The sequence below is a fragment of the Mytilus edulis genome, chromosome 12, assembly GCF_963676685.1.
Source record: "Mytilus edulis chromosome 12, xbMytEdul2.2, whole genome shotgun sequence".
Classification (NCBI taxonomy): domain Eukaryota; kingdom Metazoa; phylum Mollusca; class Bivalvia; order Mytilida; family Mytilidae; genus Mytilus; species Mytilus edulis.
This window is the reverse complement of record NC_092355.1, coordinates 79263206-79284016: the sequence shown is the minus strand read 5'-3', so window position 1 is coordinate 79284016 and position 20811 is coordinate 79263206. Positions and strand designations below refer to the sequence as shown.

At 33.8% G+C, this 20811-nt stretch overlaps 1 protein-coding gene and 1 long non-coding RNA gene across 2 annotated transcripts in view; both read right to left on the bottom strand.

Moving 5' to 3' along the window:
- LOC139497229 (uncharacterized) overlaps positions 1-20811 on the bottom strand; it is a 308105-nt gene that overhangs the window by 72892 nt on the left and 214402 nt on the right. The gene's annotated exons all lie outside the window — the stretch shown is intronic.
- Positions 1335-6071, bottom strand: LOC139499193 (uncharacterized). Its single transcript, XR_011658147.1, has 3 exons — positions 5965-6071; positions 3531-3638; positions 1335-1915 (listed from the first exon to the last, which is right to left on the bottom strand). It is a non-coding gene; the product is annotated as an uncharacterized lncRNA (long non-coding RNA).

Below are 20811 nucleotides of genomic sequence, written 5' to 3'. Positions count from 1 at the left end.
TATTAAGTGTCATAATATTTTAATTCAGGTTCATCATGTTCATCTCAAAGATGTTAAAATCAGAAAACTTATTTCTTATCAACTGCTGAGATTGGAGTCAACTGAAATGGTATTTCTTTTCTGTCCTAATAGAATAAATTTTATGTACCAGAATATACATCTAAATACAGAATTAACTAACTTAATATAATTTATACATAACCACAATCCCGAAGTGTCAGATCAATCAGAATGAATCGATTTCCATGATATAGGGGAAAGGACAATTAGTCAGACGGAAACTCATAAAATGATACAATGTACATTTTTGTATGTACGTGTTAACCATGGTAACGGTTATAGAACTACAATGTACTGCCTACCAAAAATCATGGGTTAATCTTTCCCTGACCCAATCACAAAAAATAACACAACTTAATTGTTAATCAAAACTTCATTGGCAATTATACCACATCATCTTTTTTTTTAATGAAATTCTAGCTGTACTATATATACATACATGTAATTACATGTATGATGCATTCAAATTTAAAATATATAGAAAGTAATTTCTGTCTGTGTGTTGGAAATTGCCATACAAATGTACATGTAAAATGTATTATGTATGCACATGATGCATATGGTAATATAATGCTGTACATGTATATCTAACATCAGTTGCTAATCTTGCTAGATATAAGAATTTTTTATACTGTGGAAATATTCCATCACAAGTTTCCAAGTATACCATGTATACCAGTAGAAAATTAAATGCATATGAACATGTTAATGTACATATGTACAAAAGAGCAGCTACATGATAAATGCAAGCAAAGAAAAATATCCAACATTTTTTGGTTCAAACATTCTGTGGATGTTACATTTGTACATTTGTACAGAGGTCTTGCTCAGTATTGAAGGCCAACATCAATATGACCAACAACTGAAATCAAAACACTTTATAATGCTTTTGAACATTTTGTAAACCTGTATAGTCTGTGTTATGAAATGAGATTGAAATATAAACCATGACAAACTATGATTGTCTTGTTCTCTGGTGGCTAATACATGTATATGACTAGTTGTTCTCTGATTGAGAGTTGTTTCATTGGCAATCATATGTCATGTATGTCATATTCTTACTTTTATAATTACATGTACATGTAACTACATAGGTGGTGCATCAGTGAATTGCATGCTTACATTTGTACATGTACAATGTACATGATGTAATTTGTATATGTCTGAAATGTACATATAATATCTGTAAGTTTTCTGCTAGGATTAATATCTATATTGAATTACTTTTTACATCGCTTTCCTGTAATTGCCATAAAAATAACAAAACACTCATAGAAGTCTTATAAATGAATATTTCAAAATTCCCCTTTACCATGTTTACAGTTCAACTGAATATCATATGTCTATCTGTAGATCTCTCACTCGTCTTGGTTAGATATTGCAGATTTTTTAAAACATTTCATGAAAGAGACCTACAATTACATTTCTGACATCCCTGAAATACAATATTTTAACTGAAATCCTTTTTGAAACTCCTATTTTAAGACTATTCACAAATCTCCAAACGGCCTTTATTATGTATATTTGGTATTCCTTTTAACTGTCACATGTGTCAAGTAAAAACTCTTAAAGATGGTATACATCAACTTCAATAATGATGAAAAAGAAGTTAAATTGTCCAATTAATAATATTCCTCTCTATTTCAGCATCAATACACTAAATTCCAATTCATTTGGTTTTGAAACAGTCAATGCTTCTACTTAGTACGGTGCATTATGTAGAATTGCTGTCATTTTTCTATTTTTCATGGACATATTTGGTGGCTTTCTAGACAAATTTTAATCAGATCTTCCATAATGGCCATGATGAGTTATAAGTAACTTTTATCTGGTGTCTGACTGCAGGTCTTCATCCCTGAAATATGAAAATGCAAATATAATACAAGTACAATGTATATATCAAATGAAATTTTCAATATGAGAAAAGTAATCAAAAGTTAGTGCAAACATACTTCTTCAAAAAGTACTGTTAAAATGCTAACAAAATAATTCTCGTCCTTTTTTACCAGTAGTAATGTCTTCATTCAACATTTGAACAAAAAATAAATTTTCCAAACACATTTTAATAAGGCGCACTATGTAAAATGTAATAAATATTTAAATATTATGTTGAACTTCATTATTTTGTATCTCCTTTTCCAAATGTGAACAGTGACAGGAATACTTCAATATCAACATGATCAATATCAAGAATCCACAAGAAATTTTAGCTAGCAAGTTCAGTATATTATTATTATCATGGTTATAGGCATATCTGTCATGTCTGTGTAAATAAATATTACTGCTCGTACATATATATACAGACACTGAAGGACGCCTCAGGGTGCGGGAATTACATGTTGGTGACCTTCTGCTGTTATTTTTTTTTTATTTGGTCGGGTTGTTGTCTCTTTGACACATTCCCCATTTCCATTCTCAATTTTACTTCATTTTGAATTCAGAAATTATCATGATTTATATTAAGTACATTAATTATTGTATTGCAATTCTTGAAGAATGGAAAAAAAAGTGAATTTGTAGGATACTTATACAAGTGAATCTTATTTACTTGTACATGTTGTATGGGTAAACCAAAAAATGGCATAGTTATGTCCCTTACACATTCAGAATGTTTTACATTGTACTTGTTTTACATCCTTTTTTCTTTCTTGTATTCTTGAGATTTCTTTGCACTAATCGAATTTTAAATTGTGTACTCTCTGCAGATGTCTTTACCAATCATTTAAGTGTAATTTCATAGACAATGAAAATCCCATTTGTCTGTTATCTTCACAACACTGCTCATTTACAAGCCTCAAAGGAGCAATTTTTGAAGGCCTTGCACAAATATACAAGATCTTTGCTCAATCAATTTCTTTGATGGATTCATATAATGAGATGAAACATTGAACTTAAAATTAAAAAAAAATTGAGCTAAACTGGGAAAAATCACCATGATCATTAAAGGCATGATTCACATCTCAAAACTTGAAGATTTTTTTTAGGATTGAAAGAAATGTTTACATGGTTTACTTGTACAAGTAAATTTTTGAGAAAATTAAGGCTAGATTATTCAAACATTATCTATTTACTTATACGTGTTATGTGTATTTTTTTTACTTCTTCAAGTAAATAAAATAAACTTGTACAAATACATGTAGTACCCCTGACTATGTATGTGTCTGTAATATTTAATTGAGCACTTGTTTGTTGCTGTTTGTTTGTTTGTTTGTTCATTCACTTTTTTCTCACATAAATAAGGCCATTAGTTTTCTACTTCAACAGGTTTATTAATATTATGATTTGGCGCCTTTTAGAGAAGACAATGTGGCAGAATGTGTTTTTCTCATTGTTGAAGGCCATAAGGCCTAAATGATGACATATATATAGTTTTTAATTTCTGTTTAACTTGGGACCCTTCAGGTGAGTCGTCCCATTGTACATGTACAATAGTTAGATCATGTAGATAATTGCAGGATAAAACAATTTACCTGTCTATAATACATGTAATGAAGCTCTCCGAATTCAAACCATTACTTTATATTTCATCACAGCTTGAATGGCATACTGTAACCTCAATCCTGTTATTGTCAGGTGACCTAAAAAAAAAAGAGAATGAAATTATATACTTTTTTTTTAAAATAAAGGAGCATGAAAAATTGAAAACAGCAGGTTCAATAATTTCATGCGTCCATAGCACTTTTCTGGCTGAGTCTGGATTTACCTTCATCAGGAACGCTCAAAGCCAAACATTTAAAATCCAAAGATGTACAAGTAGTGAATAAAATTACAGAGCTATATGTCATGTATGTCAAAAATAGTACGAACCTGTGAATACATCGTAACATGTATAATCATGATAATGAATCATATATTTTTTTAAATAAAGAAATCACTTTTGCCATACAATAGAAATACAATGTAGGAAGATGTGGTGTGAGTGCCAATGAGACAACTCTCTATCATGTCCATCCAAATAACAAGTTATAAAAGTAAACCATTATACATGTAGGTCAATGTATGGCCTTCAACACGGAGCCTTGGCTCACATCAATAAACAAGCTATATAGGGCCCCAAAATTACAAGTGTAAAACCATTCAAACAGGAAAACAAACGGCCTAATCTATATAAAAACAAGAAACGAGAGACACTTATAAATTACATAAACAAACGACAACTACTGTACATCAGATTCCTGACTTAGAACAGGTGCAAACATTTGCAGCGGGATTAAATGTTTTAATGACAATGTTTATATTAATGCAAATTAAATGAACCCAGGATATGCATGTTGCTAATTTTTCCTCGTCTTAATGTAATTTTTATGATTAACTAGAAGTGCTGAGAACACTGCTCACAATAGCCAGCCCCCTCCCCCACAAAAAATATAAAATACTATAAAACAAACAAGTGAATCTGTGAGCTACTGATCACTTTTGATACCCCCATACACTTTAAGAATTTTAAGGTACACAGGAATTTGTTGAGTGATGAATATGAAAAAGCATCACACGGTATTGCTGACTCATATAAACCCTCAAACCAAATTTAAGAAGTCCATGTTATTTTCCTGAGAAAGATGCGACGAAAAATATTCAATTCTGGAACAGACAGACAGACTGACTTTAATATACCGTCAAAATTGACCGTTTCTAAACAGGCTGTGGCCTTTTCCATTTAATAAATGATATGATTTGCATCCGTTCATGCTTGTACACAATTGTCTGTTATAACAGAATACACAGCTTTATTACAAGTGTTTTTTTTTCCTGCCTCTTGGACATGAGGTCTCGCAATGAAAATTTTAAAAATACCATTATGGCTCGATTCTGTTTACTGGGGATATACAAATGTATATAGCTGAACACTGAACAGGGACACAGTTCAGATATTTGATATCATCCATGTACTCTAATTTTAGAGGGAAAGTGGATGCAGTGACTATTCAATTTTAATACTGATTATAATTATTATATATACTGTATAAAAATAATATGTCATGTACATGATGTATGTCAAAAGCACGAGAAGTTAAAGAGTATGACAGGAAACATGGAAAATAAATAAGGGGAAACATGAAGCACACATCAAGTCATCCTACTAAACACGAAACATAGAAGATAAAACGTCTGAACACGAAAACAAGTTGGTGACCTTCTGCTATTGTCTGTTCTATGGTTGGGTTGCTGTCTCTTTGACACATTTTAATACGAAAGACACCGAACATATGTTCTCATAGTTTATGACTTTATTCATTATAGGTTGAAAAATACACAGTGGCGGATCCAGGAATTTTCATAAGTGGGGGCCCACTGACTAACCTAAGAGGGGGCCCGCTTCAGTCAAGCTTCAATGATTCCCTATATAAGCAACCAAATTTTTTCTCAAAAAGGGGGGGCCCGGGCCCCCTGCCCCCTCCTAAATCCGCCTCTGATACAGGCAAAGTTTAGATGTTTATGAAGTGTCCTATATTTTGACTTTAGTGGAACCTTATTATCTGATCTCTTAGTGCACAAGCCATTCCCTCTGCATTTTAGTATATATATCTCTAGATTGTAATACCTGAAAGCGATAAATTACACCTAAGTCGTGTTTTGTCCTGACATTGGATCATATTGAATAAATTTTCCATTTGTTCTCATCAGTTTCTTCAACCAGGTCGTTATAATCTCAACTGACAAGTGCACGGCTACTTTAGTTATTTTCAATTAACCAACTTGCAAACTGCAAGCTTCGCAACTACATTGAATTTCCAAATAAGGTAAACAGGTGGGCGGAGCTTAAACTCCGCTTGCTATTTTTCTTTTGATAAATACAGCTTTCACTCAAATTATTTCCATTTCTTGATGTGAAAATACATTATAATATTAAAAAAGACACCATATGCCATATATTTCATTATTCATGCGATACGCGTACCTTACCTATTGCTACATTTGTTACTGTGTCTGCAACGTCAAAAGTCGCCCGCCATTACACATTCTGATCTAGATAGGGGAAATAACTCCTGCACTGTTTTTTTATTCGGTTTTGCGGGAAAATCACCTTAATGTCGCTGCGTATGTGCATATGAAACCACACAGATAAATTCATTACAAAATTGTGTTTTGGTGATTATGATGTGTTTGTAGATCTTACTTTACCGGACATTCTTCTTGCTACAATTATCTCTATCTATAATGAACTTGGCCCAGTAATAACAGGGGAAAATATATTCTAAAAATTTACAAAAATTTACAAAAAATTCATGAAAATTGTTAAAAAATGACTATAAAGGGCAATAACTCCTTCAGGGGTAAACTGACAATTTTGGTCATGTTGACTTATTTTTAGATCATACTTTGCTGAACATTATTGCTGTTTACAGTTTATCTCTATCTATTATAATATTCAAGATAATAACCAAAAACTGCAAAATTTCCATAAAATTACTAATTCTGGAGCAGCAACCCAACAACAGGTTGTCTGTTTTGTCTGAAATTTTCAGGGCAGATAGATGTTGACCTGATAAATAATTTATCCCCTGTCAGATTTGCTCTAAATGCTTTGGTTTCAGAGATATAAGCCAAAATCTACATTTCGTCCCTATGTACTATTTTTATCCATGGCAGCCATCTTGGTTGGTTGGCCGGGTCACGCCACACATTTTTTAAACTATATACCCCACTGATGATTGTGGCCAAGTTTGGTTTAATTTGGCCCAGTAGTTTCAGAGTAGAAGATTTTTTAAAAGAATACTAAAATTTTAGAAAAATGGTTAAAAATTGACTATAAAGGGCAATAACTCCTTAATGGGTCAACTGACAATTTTGGTCATGTTGACTTATTTGTAGATCTTACTTTGCTGAACATTATTGCTGTTTACAGTTTATCTCTATCTATAATAATATTCAAGATAATAAGCAAAAACTGCAAAATTTCCTTAAAATTACTAATTCAGGGGCAGCAACCCAACAACCCGTTGTCCGATTTGTCGGAAAATTTCAGGGCAGATAGATCTTGACCTAATAGATTATTAAACCCCATGTCAGATTTGCTCTAAATGCTTTGGTTTTAGAGTTATAAGCCAAAATCTACATTTTACCCCTATGTTCTATTTTCAGCCATGGCGCCACACATTTTTTGAACTAGATACCCCACTGATGATTGTGGTCAAGTTTAGATTAATTTGGCCCAGTAGTTTCAGAGGAGAAGATTTTTGTAAAAGATTACTAATATTTACGAAAAATGGTTAAAAATTGACTATAAAGGGCAATAACTCCTAAAGTGGTCAATTGACCATTTCGGTCATGTTGACTTATTTGTAAATCTTACTTTGCTGAACATTATTGCTGTTTACAGTTTATCTCTATCTATAATAATATTCAAGATAATAAGCAAAAACTGCAAAATTTCCATAAAATAACTAATTCAGGGCAGCAACCCAACAACGGGTTGTCTCATTTGTCTGAAAATTTCAGGGCAGATAGATCTTGACCTGATTAACAATTTTTACCCTTATGTTCTATTTTTAGCCATGGCGGCCATCTTGGTTGGTTGGCCGGTTCACCGGACACATTTTTTAAACTAGATACCCCAATGATGATTGTGGCCAAGTTTGGTTTAATTTGGCCCAGTAGTTTCAGAGGAGAAGATTTTTGTAAAAGTTAACGACGGCGGACAACGCCGCCGGACGCAAAGTGATGGGAAAAGCTCACTTGGCCCTTCGGGCCCGGTGAGCTAAAAATGTACAAAACTCTTTAAAATATTAGACTTAGAACTCTGGAGATAATGGCAAAAGAGAATGATTTATTAATTGTTATACAAGACATCTAGCATGTCTAGAAACGAAGAATTAATTTTGCCTTCAGTTTCATGAACTAGAGGCTCTCAAGAGCCTGTGTCGCTCACCTGTTAATGTGTTTACTGATGTCAGCCATCTTCGTTGGTAGGCGGGGTCATTAGACACTTTTTTTTAAAAATAGATACCCTAGTATTATGATTGTGGCCAAGTTTGGTTAAATTTGGCCAAGTCGTTTTAGAAAATATTTTTATACAAGTTACAAAAATGACGAAAAGTTGTTCAATATTGACTATAAAGGGCAATAACTCCTTAAGGGGTCCTCTAACAATTTTGATCATGCTGACTTATTTGTAGATCTTACTTTGCAAAATTTCCTTAAAATCACCAATTTTAGGGCAGCAACCCAACAACAGGTTGTCCGATTCAACTCATAATTTGTGAGGGGATATATCTTATTCTGATGGACATTTAAATCTTGAAAGATTTGCCCTAAATGTCTTAGTTTCAAAGATATAAAGCAAAAACTGCATTTTACCACTATGTTCTAATTTTAGCCATGTCGGCCATTTTGTTTGGTAGGCTGGGTCATCGGACACATTTTTTAAACTATAAACCACAATGATACTTGTGGCCAAGTTTGGTTAAATTTGGCAAAGTAGTTTTGGAGGAGAAGATTTTTAAAAAATGACGAAAAGTTGTTAAAAAATGACTATAAAGGGCAATAACTCCTTAAGGGGTCAACTGACAATATTGGTCATGTTGACTTATTTGTAGGTCTTACTTTGCTGAACATTATTGCTGTTTACAGTTTATCTCTATCTATAATAGTATTCAAGATAATAACCAAAAACTGCAAAATTTCCTAAAAATAACCTTTTCACAGGCAGCAACCCAACAGCAGGTTGTCCTATTCGTCTGAAAATTTCAAGGCAGATAGATCTTGACCTGATAAACCATTTTACCCCATGTCAGATTTGCTCTAAATGCTTTGGTTTTTGAGTTATAAGCCAAAAACTGCATTTTACCCCTATGTTCTTTTTTTAGCCATGGCGGCCATCTTGGTTGGTTTGACGGGTCACGCCACACATTTTTTAAACTAGATACCCCAAGGATGATTGTGGCCAAGTTTGGTAGAATTTGGCCCAGTAGTTTCAGAGGAGAAGATTTTTGTAAAAGTTTACGGACGACGGACGACGGACCCCAAGTGATGAGAAAAGCTCACTTGACCTTTCAGGTCAGGTGAGCTAAAAATGACATTCCTTTTAAAGTATGGAACCTTGTGGTATAATTTCATTGTGAACCATAGACTTATACTCAAAGTATTGTCCAAAAACAAGAAAATCCAAGTTTGTTCTTCTGCCCCTTTTTTGGCCCCTAATTCCTAAGCGGTTTGTCCATGACCCCCAAAAATCAATCCCCACATTCCTTTTGAGGTATAGAACCCTGTGGAAAAAACGACAAATTTTCGGCCCCTTTATGGCCCTTAATTTCTAAACAACTAAAACAATAACCCCCCAAATCATTACCATCCGTCCTATTTTGGTATGGAACCTTGTGCTATAATTTCGTAGAGATTCATATACTTTAACCTCAAAATGGAAGGATGAACTGCATACTTAAACATTGAATACTGGCAAAAATCTTTTGTATACTTCAGAAAGGTTGCAGAGATACATATTTGAATAATTTCCAATATAAATTTCTACATAGGATTATTCCTAAAAATACATTTTTATTTAATATTAAAATCAGAGACACAATTTAAGTTATGTTTGTTTTTACATCTGGCGGTGTATTGTTGCCACAGACATTTCTACCCACGTGACTGTCGTCTTTGACTGTTAACATAACGCAAAATAAAATTCCTTATCGCTTGTTATATTATTATTATTGTATATGTCAATTTCATCAATAAGTATTCATGAAAATAATTTTTAAGAATATAGATAAATGATATGAAAATGTCGTGAGAAATATATATATAATATATCAATAACAAATCAAAAATATCGAAAATTTGAGTTAACGCATGTGAAAGAATTTCTAAGAACGTTTTGCAAAATATGAATGCCTATAGTACTCAAATCCAATCTATTAGAAAATTCGAATTATTACAGAAGAGTGTCCACCATGCACTTGCACTGCACTATTATTAGAATATTAGAATAGAATGATAAACAAATGGACGAAAATTATATAAACATGTAACTGTACATGTTATATACAAATATTAATATAATATATAACAACAACAAGTACACGGATGCCCCACTCACACTTTCATTTTCTATGTTTATTCGACTGCACATTGGGGTCAAAACTCTAATTTGGAATTATCATATCATAGGGAACATGTGTACTAAGTTTCAAGTTGATTGGACTTCAACTTCATCAAAAACTACCTTAACCAAAAACTTTAACCTGAAGTGGGACAGACAGATGGAAGAACGAACGTACAGACAAAAGGAAGCAGAGACAGAACCAGATGCTCCGCAGGTCGCAGCTTAATACGACCGCAGAGGTTGAACCCTGAACGGTTGGGGCAAGTATGGACACAACATTCAAGCTGGATTAAGCTCTAAATTTGGATTGTGATTAAATAGTTGACACAGCATAGGTTTCTCACACAGAATGAATGTGGTCTAATGAACTTAAAATATTTTTTTTGCCTTTGAGCAATTCACTATGCTGTTGAATATTAATCCTCTCAAAAAAATGTTTGAAGAAATTTTCTTTTTATTTATGAAATCTGAAATGAGAAAAATTTAACCCCCCCCCCCCCATTTTTTTTTCACATCCCCCTTTCCCTTTTTCCAAAACTGATCTCAATTCAAATTTCTAATGCCCCCTAACAATAACTACTCATTTAAATACATCATAAAATATTAAAATGTAAAAAAACTGCTTGTTATCACTAAATGGTAAAGATTGTTTTAATTTATCAGTTGGTAGTAAAAGTGAATATACAGTGTATATTGTATAAAACAATGATTTAAGTTGATTCAATTACTATTCTGGACAAAGAAAGATAACTCAAATTTTCAAAGAATATTGAAAATTTCTTGCTATTGCATAATATTGTGCAATTGGATATTTCTTGCCATTGCGCAATACAAATGTACTGTGCAATTGAAAATACTTGCCATTGCACAATATTTTGCAATTGAAGATTTCTTGCTATTGCGCAATAGGTCCGAGTACACAGTTATTTCGTAGTGCATTTCTTTTAGACAATAAATGAAAATAAAAAAAAATCCCAACTGCGCTTTCTCAATAATATTTTTACAGTGTATTGTACTACTTTTGGGACAAATTATATCAAAATTATAGAAAACTTCATCAGCTCTAACTCAAAATATGGACAATTTTATGTTAAGGGGGTCTTGAAATCTTTTGACAGCTTCTGAAGTGCTAATTTTTTACCTTTTTCAGCTGGACCTAATCACTACTTTACATTAATATTTATGACCCCAATTTTTTTACAGTGCCATTTCACCCCCTACTTGCTATATGAGGAATAAAACATGGAGAAATAAATTTGTAAGGGGTATAACAAAAATTGGCAAGTAACACACTGTCCACACTAAGGAATATATTCGTGGACAACGAAAATCAAAGGACGATAACCTAATAGGATAGAAAAAATTGACCAATCTTAATAAAACTTGGTATGACTAAAGCCTAATATATTATAAGACTGCTTACAAAGTTTCATAGCAACAGGATATATATTATAGACAATATGATTAATTCTATATTCAACTTTGCGTGTTAAATTTAGACGTTAAAATTGAGAAATTTCAACCATCAACATTTGGGGCTTTTAAAATTAAAATGTTGCAAAAAAATACTTTTAAAATGCCTTACTATATAATATATCATGGATTTAAAGCAATAGAGTACTTATTTGATATATCAGACTTAGCATAATTATTCAAAAGTCAAATTTATATGAGCCTGTGCCTAAAAATGGAGGTTTTCCAATGAAGGGGGGGCTTACATGAAGATGTAATATTTTCCAGCAAATTAAATTTGTGAAGCTTTTTGATTATAAATAATCCTTATGCATTTAATGTAATTTAAATGGAAAGAAAACTTACAAATAACATATCATATTAGTTTAAAAGGGTCTTAGGCCAAGTAAGACTGAAAATAATTTAGGGTCAATTTAGGCCGTAGCACATATTTACATTTAAAAATGCATATTGAGGCTATAGGAAATAAAAATTTGTGTCTTTTCTATCATTTCTATACTCAGGTGACATGATACAATAAATCTGAGCACAAAAAGGCTCCTACATTCAATTTTTTTAGCAGACAGTATGGTCTGATACAAAGATTTTTCACTTTTTAGTGAAAAACTTGCATGCAATTTTAGTCTCAACAGGCTTATATTTGAACCACATGCTATCCTACAGAAGTAAAGAAAGATATTATGTGAAATGAAACAGGTACAAAAGACATTGTTAAGTGCTTTTTATACAAATTTAGTGAGGTCTTTATTATGGACTTCAACTTTTATGTGCCATGCTCCTCACATTTAACTTGATCCAAACAGGGCGTTAGACGAGGGTCATTTATACAACACATTTTGCTCAAATTGTCTGAGATAATCTTCTTTACTGTAGATTCAGAGTTCACAAATGAGTAATACAACTGGATTAAAGCATAGAAACACAAAAATTGTCACATGAAAACATGTCAGATAGAAAGTCAGAATGCCACTTATGCATCAAAATTGAAAAAGCTATGAAATGCTTATTTTGACCATATAATGCCAAAACTGGTCATTTTTGCAGAAATTCTATCAAATAAAAGTTTAATTCCTTTAGTTTTATGCTATTTGACAAATTGACACCATCAAATCAATCAGGGAAGTTGCAAAAGTACAGATTCTATATTTCCTGATTTCACCTCTTAGGTCCGAGTACACAGTTATTTCGTAGTGCATTTCTTTTAGACAATAAATGAAAATAAAAAAAATCCCACCTGCGCTTTCTCAATAATATTTTTACAGTGTATTGAACTACTTTTGGGACAAATTATATCAAAATTATAGAAAACGTCATCAGCTCTAACTCAAAATATGGACAATTTTATGTTAAGGGGATCTTGAAATCTTTTGACAGCTTCCGAAGTGCTAATTTTTTACCTTTTTTTCAGCTGGACCTAATCACTACTTAACATTAATATTTATGACCCAAATTTTTTTACAGTGCCATTTCACCCCCCCCCCCCCTTCCCCCTACTTGCTATATGAGGAATAAAACATGGAGAAATAAATTTGGAAGGGGTATAACAAAAATTGGCAAGTAACACACTGTCCACACTAAGGAATATATTCGTGGACAACGAAAATCAAAGGACGATAACTGTGTACTCGGACCAATACTGTGCAATTGAAAACTTCTTGCTATTGCACAATACAAAGCAATTGAAGATTTCTTGCTATTGCGCAATAGGTCCGAGTACACAGTTATTTCGTAGTGCATTTCTTTTAGACAATAAATGAAAATAAAAAAAATCCCAACTGCGCTTTGTCAATAATATTTTTACGGTGTATTGTACTACTTTTGGGACAAATTATATCAAAATTATAGAAAACTTCATTAGCTCTAACTCAAAATATGGACAATTTTATGTTAAGGGGGTCTTGAAATCTTTTGACAGCTTCCGAAGTGCTAATTTTTTACCTTTTTCAGCTGGACCTAATCACTACTTTACATTAATATTTATGACCCAAATTTTTTTACAGTGCCATTTCACCCCCTACTTGCTATATGAGGAATAAAACATGGAGAAATAAATTTGGAAGGGGTATAACAAAAATTGGCAAGTAACACACTGTCCACACTAAGGAGTATATTCGTGGACAACGAAAATCAAAGGACGATAACTGTGTACTCGGACCAGTATAATACTGTGCAATTGAAAACTTCTTGCTATTGCACAATACCGTGCAATTGAAGATTTTTTGCTATTGCTGAATACAATGCAATTGAAAATTTCTTGCTATTACACAATACTTAATATGATAATTTTGGATCCTGATTTGGACCAACTTGAAAACTGGGCCCATAATCAAAAATCTAAGTACATGTTTAGATTCAGCATATCAAAGAAGCCCAAGAATTCATTTTTTTTTTAAATCAAACTTAATTTAATTTTGGACCCTTTTGACTTTAATGTAGACCAATTTGAAAACGGGACCAAAAATTAAGAATCTACATACACAGTTAGATATGGCATATCAAAGAACACCAATTATTCAATTTTTGATGAAATCAAACAAAGTTTAATTTTGGATCCCGATTTGGGCCAACTTGAAAACTGGGCCAATAATCAAAAATATAAGTACATTTTTAGACTCAGTATATCAAAGAACCCCAAGGATTCAATTTTTGTCAAAATCAAACTAAGTTTAATTTTGGACCCTTTGGACCTTAATGTAGACCAATTTGAAAACGGGACCAAAAATTATAAATCTACAAACACAGTTAGATTCGGCTTATCAAAGAACCCCAATTATTTAATTTTTGATGAAATCAAACAAAGTTTAATTTTGGACCCTTTGGGCCACTTATTCCTAAACTGTTAAAACCAAAACTCCCAAAATCAATCCCAACCTTCCTTTTATGGTCATTAACCTTGTGTTTAAATTTCATTGATTTCTATTTACTTATACTAAAGTTATTGTGCGGAAACCAAGAATAATAAAATTGAGAATGGAAATGGGGAATGTGCCAAAGAGACAACAACCCGACCATAGAAAAAAACAACAGCAGAAGGTCACCAACAGGTCTTCAATGTAGCGAGAAATTCCCGCACCCGGAGGCGTCCTTCAGCTGGCCCCTAAACAAATATATACTAGTTCAGTGATAATGAACCCCATACTAATTTCCAAATTGTACACAAGAAACTAAAATTAAAATAATACAAGACTAACAAAGGCCAGAGGCTCATGACTTGGGACAGACGCAAAAATGCGGCGGGGTTAAACATGTTTGTAAGATCTCAACCCTCCCCCTATACCTCTAGCCAATGTAGAAAAGTAAACGCATAACAATACGCACATTAAAATTCAGTCCAAGAGAAGTCCGAGTCTGATGTCAGAAGATGTAACCAAAGAAAATAAACAAAATGACAATAATACATAAATAACAACAGACTACTAGCAGTTAACTGACATGCCAGCTCCAGACTTCAATTAAACCGACTGAAAGATTATGATTTCATCATATGAACATCAGGCACAATCCTTCCCGTTAGGGGTTTAGTATCATACCATCATAACATATATGAAAAGAACATAACCCGTGTCATGCCAACAACTGGTTTTTGAATAAATGTGTTTAGTTCCGATTCAAAGACCCTATAAGTGAATCAATATTAACGCCAAAATATGCAATCTTTAATGACCTGACAACAGTATCGTAACTATATCCCTTCTTAATAAGTCTATTCAAAGGTTTTGTTAGTTTTTGAGGTGAATACTGACACCTTTGTGCTTTATAAAGAATATTTCCATAAAACATTGGATGTAAAATACCTGAACGTATAAGAAGTCTTATTTGGGCCCTTTTTGGCCCCTAATTCCTAAACTGTTGGAACCAAAACTCCCAAAATCAATCCCAATCTCCCTTTTGTGGTCATAAACCTTATGTCAAAATTTCATAGGTTTTTATTTACTTTAACTAATGTTATAGTGCGAAAACCAAGAAAATGCTTTTTTGGGCCCTTTTTGTCCCCTAATGCCTAAAATGTTGGGACCAAAACTCCCAAAACCAATCCCAACCTTCCTTTTGTGGTCATAAACCTTGTGTTAAAATTTCATAGATTTCTATTCACTTTTACTAAAGTTAGAGTGCGAAAACTAAAAGTATTCGGACAACGCAGACGACGACGCCAACGTGATACCAATATACGACCAAAACATTTTCAATTTTTGCGGTTGTATAAAAATTGACTATGAAGGGCAATAACTCCTTAACGGGTCAATTGACCATTTTGGTCATGGTTGACTTATTTGTAGATCATACTTTGCTGAACAATTTTGCAGTTTACAGTTAATCTCTATATATTATAATATTCAAGACAATAACCAAAAACTGCAAAGTTTCCTTAAAATTACCAATTCAGGGGTAGCAACCCATCAACAGGTTGTCTGATTCGTCTGAAAATTTCAGGACAAATAAATCTTGACCTGATGAACATTTTTTTTACATTTCAGATTTGCTGTTAATGCTTTTGTTTCAGAGATATAAGCCAAAAACTGCTTTTTACCCCAATGTTCTATTTTTAGCCATGGCGTCCATCTTGGTAGATGGGCGGGGTCATTGTATACATTTTTATAAAAAGATACCCTAAGGATGATTTAGGCCAAGTTTTGTTCAATTTGGCCCTATAGTTTCAGAGAAGCTTTTTGTAAAAGATTTTAAAAAATTATGAAAAATTGTGAAAAATTTACTTTAAAGGGCAATAACTCTTTATGGGGTCAATTGACAATTTTGGTCATGTTGACTGAATTGTAAATCTTACTTTGCTTTACAATTTTGCTGTTTACAGTTAATCTATTATATTATTCAAGATAACCAAAAACTGCAAAATTTCCTTAAAATTACCAAATATTGGGCAGCAACCCAAGAACGGGTTGTCTGATGGGTCTGAAAATTTCTGAACATAACCATCGTCATCTGTGAAACAGATATTCTATAACAGTCAACAACTTATGAGGGTCACTGATCTTACAATTTTCCAAGGGTTGATTTCAACTTCACCTTTTGAAACTCTTGCTGTAATAGCTTCCTTGTAAGCAGCAACCCAGAAATCATGATAGGAAATGCAAGCTCTGTAATATCATATCAACTGGGAGATATGGTCTTCAAATGCAGGTGCTACTGGAATGTTGCTTCATAGATAAAAGCACAGAGTTTCAATGTCCCCGATATTGCACTTATCTAATATTTCCAAGGGGCATAAAAGAGGGACGAAAGATACCAAAGGGACAGTCAAACTCATAAATCTAAAACAAACTGACAACGCCATGGCTAAAAATGAAAAAGACAAACAGAAAAACAATAGTACACATGACACAACATAGAAAACTAAAGAATAAACAACACGAACCCCACCAAAAACTAGGGGTGATCTCAGGTGCTCCGGAAGGGTAAGCAGATCCTGCTCCACATGTGGCACCCGTCGTGTTGCTTATGTGATTACAAATCCGGTAAATACATGTAGTCTAATTCAGTAGGTCACATTCATGAAAGGGAAGGGGATTGTAGTTACGACGTAAGGAACATATCCGCATAACTCTTTTCAAAAAAGTTGATCGTCCACCATTTTAGAACTTATTCAAGATATTACTGATATCAACCTATAGTATAAGTTTTATAAAAATCTGGCAAGAATTGTACCCATGAGAGCGCTAAAAAGGTCATTTTCCATAAATGTATTATTTCCAAGGGACATAGCTCTTTAAAAAAAAATCAATCATCCACTATTTTAGAACTTGTCCAAGATATTACTGATGTTAACCTATAGTATAAGTTTTATAAAAATCTAGCAAGAATTGTACCTGTGAGAGAGCCAACGAGGCCATTTTCCATAAATTTAATATTTCTAAGTGGCATAACTCTTTTACAAAAAGTTGATCAGGGGTTCAAATTAACGGTGGTCCAAGGTCCTTGACCTTCCACTGTTGCAATCAGACTTTCGTTTTGGTTGCTTGCTACGCCCAACAGAACATCGATTTAAAAGAAATGTCCCATCTGTATACACCATCCACACCCTCCTATATCTGTATACCCCATCCACACCCTCCTATATCTGTATACTCCATCCACACCCTCCTATATCTGAATACCCCACCCACACCCTCATATATCTGTATACCCCAACCACACTCTCCTATATCTGTATATCCCATCCACACCCTACTATATATGTATACCCCATCCACACCCTACTATATATGTATACCCCATCCACACCCTACTATATATGTGTACCCCATCCACACCCTCCTATATCTGTATACCCCAACCACACTCTCCTATATCTGTATATCCCATCCACACCCTACTATATATGTATACCCCATTCACACCCTACTATATATGTGTACCCCATCCACACCCTCCTATATTTGTATACCCCATCCACACCCTCCTATATTTGTATACCCCAACCGCACTCTCCTATATCTGTATACCCCATCCACACCCTACTATATATGCATACCCCATTCACACCCTACTATATCTGTGTACCCCATCCACACCCTCCTATATTTGTATACCCCAACCACACTCTCCTATATCTGTATACCCCATCCACACCCTACTATATATGTATACCCCATTCGCACCCTACTATATATGTGTACCCCATCCACACCCTCCTATATTTGTATACCCCATCCACACCCTCCTATATTTGTATACCCCAACCACACTCTCCTATATCTGTATATCCCATCCAAACCCTACTAGATATGTATACCCCATTCACACCCTACTATATATGTGTACCCCATCCACACCCTCCTATATTTGTATACCCCATCCACACCCTCCTATATTTGTATACCCCATCCACACCCTCCTATATTTGTATACCCCAACCGCACTCTCCTATATCTGTATACCCCATCCACACCCTACTATATATGTATACCCCATTCACACCCTACTATATCTGTGTACCCCATCCACACCCTCCTATATTTGTATACCCCAACCGCACTCTCCTATATCTGTATACCCCATCCACACCCTACTATATATGTATACCCCATTCACACCCTACTATATCTGTATACCCCATCCACACCCTACTATATATGTATACCCCATCCACACCCTCCTATATCTGTATACCCCAACCACACCCTCCTATATCTGTATACACCCCATCCACACCCTACTATATCTGTGTACCCCATCCACACCCTCCTATATATGTAAACCCCAACCGCACTCTCCTATATCTGTATACCCCATCCACATCCTCCTATATCTGTATACATTATTTCTACCCTCCTATATTCGTATATTGTTATCTTACAGCATTTCATACTTTTTAGTGTTATCACTGATATTGTTTAAATCTAGTATATAAATATACTAAATAAATAAATGATTTGGAAAATACGTTAAAGGTATAAAAAGTCATGAGAATTCCGAATGCAATTAGGTTATATCCGGGCACTCTGGTTCTAAACCTTGGTTCCATCTGGGTTTTCTGGTTCTGAACCTTGGTTCTTTGGTTCGGAACCATGGTAACTGGTTCAACATCCGGGTTGTTTGGTTTATAAGGCAACCTAACTTCTTCTGGTTCCATCTGGGTTCTATTCTAGATCATTTGAACATAACAGAAGATAACCGCAAGTCTCCGAATAAAAAGGTAAAGTAGGTCGAAGACGCTTAAATTGTTTTATAACATTAAACATTTTAGCATCGACGGTAATGGAAGCTGTAAGGTATTTATCTTCTCATTTTAATAAGGAAACTAGATAAAAATAAAGCATCATATAGATTTTAAAAATAAACCGAAGTATACAGTACATCGAACATCCTCTTATTTAATTCCCCATCTTTTATATTTTTTAATAAAATTGTGTGTACATGTGTTAATGACTGTGCTAGTGGGATGTGTATCACCAGCACAATAGTCAGAACTTCTGTGTAGGCACCATAATTTAGGGGCATAAAGTGTTCCCCTAGTCCGTCCGTCCCGTTTCGCTCTCCTAACTTTAGTTTGCCTCAAACAAATACTTCAAAACTTATACACTATACTGTGGATTCATTTATTTTCGTGGGTATCAATTTTCGTGGATTGCTGAAAACTTGCGTTTTCGTGGATATTTGATTTCGTGTTTTAGTCAATCTCTGTACATACAAAGCCTATTGAAAATATGGTATTCGTTGAATATTTGAATTCGTGGTTCATCTCTTCCCACGAAACACATGAAAATTGGTATCCAACGAATAAAACTGAATTCACAGTATATAAAAGAAGCTGGTGCATGAGTGCCAATAAAAACTCTCCACAAGAGACTAATTGACACAGAAATTAACAACTATACAATGTAGCCTAGGTCACCACACGGTCTTCAACAATGAACAAGGTTCAAACCGCAAAGTCAGCTATTAAAGACACCGACATGACAATGTAAAACAATTCAAACGAGAAAACAAACGGTCTAATTTATGTACAAAAAATAAACGAAAAACAAGATAGGCACGTACATATGAAATAAGGCGGGGTTAAACATGTTAGCAGGATCCCAACCCTCCACCTAATGTGGCATGAGTGCCAATGAGAACTCTCTACAAGAGACCAGATGACACAAACACTAACAACTATAGGTCATATACAGCTTTCAACAATGAGCAAAGTTAATACCGCATATAGTCAGCAATAAAAAGCACAGAAATGACATTGTAAAACAGTATTCAAACGAGAAAATAAACGAACAAATTTATGTACAAAAAATTAACGAAAAACAAATATGTAACACACAAAAAACGACAACCATTGAATTACAGGCTCCTGACCTACCACAGGCACATACATACCGAATAAGGCGGGGTTGAACATGTAAGCGGGATCCCCACCTCAACACAAAATCAAATTTGAATTTTTTAAGGTGATATGAACCTGACAAAATAATAATTAAAGTAAGATAAAAAGGGTGTGTACTCAAAGGGACAATATCCATTGTCAGAAAAATAAAATAAAATTGGCATGTACATGACACCGTTTCCATGGCAACGACCTCTGAATATACCATATTTGTGTATATTCTCAGAAGAAGGATATATTAAGGGTAAAAATCAACAAAAAAGAGTAAATGCATTTGTTGGAAATTGATTTATTGGTAGTATTCACATGTCAATGGCATCAGCATTCGGTAAATAACAAAAAAATATGAGATTACACAAACTTGTTTAAATAAGATATTCCAGAATTTCCAAATTTACTA